The sequence below is a fragment of the Cricetulus griseus genome, chromosome 6 (genome assembly GCF_003668045.3).
Source record: "Cricetulus griseus strain 17A/GY chromosome 6, alternate assembly CriGri-PICRH-1.0, whole genome shotgun sequence".
Lineage (NCBI taxonomy): Eukaryota > Metazoa > Chordata > Mammalia > Rodentia > Cricetidae > Cricetulus > Cricetulus griseus.
The window spans coordinates 40,212,182-40,214,754 of record NC_048599.1 but is presented as its reverse complement, the minus strand read 5'-3'; positions in this window follow the sequence as shown (position 1 = coordinate 40,214,754).

Here is a 2,573-nt window from a genome sequence, read left to right as displayed (position 1 = left end):
AACCAGTGCTAAAAGGAAAGTTCATAGCACTAAGTGCCCACATGAAGAAACAGGAGAAAAGTCACACTAGAGAATTGACAGTACAACTGAAAGCTTTAGAACAGAAAGAAGCAAACTCACCATGGAGTAGTAGACTCCAGGAAATAATCAAACTGAGGGCTGAAATCAATAAAGTAGAAACTAGGAAAACATTACAAAGAATCAATGAAACAAAGAGTTGGTTCTTTGAGAAGATCAACAAGATAGACAAACCTCTATCCAAACTAACCAAAAGGCAGAGAGAGAACATACTAATTAACAAAATCAGAAATGAAAGGGGGGATATAACAACAGACACTGAGGAAATCCAGAGAATCATCAGGTCATACTTTGAAAACCTGTACTCCACAAAATTAAAAAATCTAAAGAAAATGGGCAATTTTCTGGATAGATATCATTTACCAAAATTAAACCAAGAACAGAGAAGCAGTTTAAAATCAACCTATAACCCCTAATGAAATAGAAGCAGTCATCAAAAGCATCCCTCCCCCCCCCCAAAAAAATGCCCAGGGCCAGATGGCTTCACTGCAGAATTCTATCAAAAATTCAAACAAGAGCCAGTACTCCTCAAATTGTTCCACACATAGAAGCAGAAGGGACATTGTTAAACTCTTTTTACTAGGCTACAATTACTTTGATACCCAAGCCACACAAGGATACAACTAAAAAAGAGAACTACAGACCAATATCCTGCATGAACATCGATGCAAAAATACTCACCAAAATATTGGCGAATCGAATCCAAGAACACATCAGAAAAATCATCCACCATGATCAAGTAGGCTTCATCCCAAGGATGCAAAGATGGTTCAACATACAAAAATCTATCAATGTAATCCACCATATAAAAAAACTGAAAAAGAAAACCACGTGATCATCTCACTAGATGCTGAAAAAGCCTTTGACAAAATCCAACATGATAAAGATCCTGGAGAGAACAGAAATTCCTCTAAAATCAGGAATAACTCCACATCTGACAGAGGGCTGATTTCCAAAATATAAAATGAACTCAAGGAGCTAGCAACCAAAACACCAATCAATGAAATTAAAAAGTGGGGTACAGAGCTAAATAGAGAATTCTTAACAGAGGAATCTAAAATGACTGAAAGCCACTTAAGAAAGTGCTCAAAATCCTTAGCCATGAGAGAAATGCAACTCAAAACAACTCTGAGATATCATCTTACACCAGCCAGAATGGCTAAAATCAAAAACACCAATGACAGTCTATGCTGGAGAGGATGTGGAAAAAAAAGAACACTCCTCCATTGCTGGTGGGAGTGCAAACTTGTAAGACCACTTTGGAAGTCAGTATGGCAGTTGCTCAGGAAAATGAGAATCAGTCTACCTCAAGATCCAGCCATTCCTCTCTTGGGCATATACCCAAATAATGCACATTCATACAACAAGTACATATGTTCAACCATGTTTATAGCAGCGTTGTTTGTAATAGCCAGAACCTGGAAGCAACCTAGATGCCCCTCAACTAAAGAGTGGATAGAGAAAATGTGGTACATTTATACAATGGAGTACTGCTCAGTGGAAAAAACAATGGAATCTTGAAATTTGCAGGCAAATGGATGGAACTAGAAGAACCCACCCAGTCACAAAAAGGTAAACATGGTTTGTATTCACTCATACATGAATTTTAGACATAGAGCAAAGGATTACCAGCCTACAATTCTCATCACCAAAGGAACTAGGAAACAAGAAGGACTCTAAGAGAAAAATGCATGGACCTGGGAGAATGGGTAGGGGCAGGATCTCCTGAGCTAATTGGGAGCATGAGGAGCCCTCAACCAGTGGCCTATGGAAGCAGAGGCAGACCCATAGCTGTACACTGAATTGAACTCTGGAACCCAGTTGCAGAGAGGGAGGAATGGAGACCAAAGGGGTCAGGACCAGGCTGGTGAAACTCACAGAAACAGCTAACCTGAACAAGGGGGAGCTCATGGACTCCAGACTACTGTCTGGGAGGCTAGCATAGGAATGATCCAGACCCCTGAACATGGATGTCAGTGAGGAGGCCTTGGCACTGTATGGGCCCCCTGGTATTGGATCAGTATTTTTCCCTCGTTACAGAAGGGACTTTGAGAGCACATCCCACATGAAGGGATGCTCTCTAGGCCCTGACACATGGGGGAGGGCCCAGGCCCGACCCAGGATGATGTGGTGGACTTTGGGGAGCCCCCATGGAGGGCCATATCCTCCCTGGGGAGCAGAGAGGGGAATGGAGTGGGGAGGCTGTTGGGGAGTTGGCGGGTAGGGGAGGGAGAGGGAGAAGGGATTGACATGAGAAGCAATGTCAATTGTTCCTAATTTGAACTAATAAAAAAATGCAATAAAAGAGGTACAGTAGGAAGCTGACTACTTGAAATTTAGGTTGATAGGTATCTGAAGGTGATGAGAAAGGGTGCTGGGAGGGGCATGTGATCCAAATGCATTTTACACAAGCCTGGGGTTGTCAAAATGAATACAGTATCCTCCCCATTCTGTTGACCTCTTTACATGAACATGTAATCTTTCCTTCAGGTGCT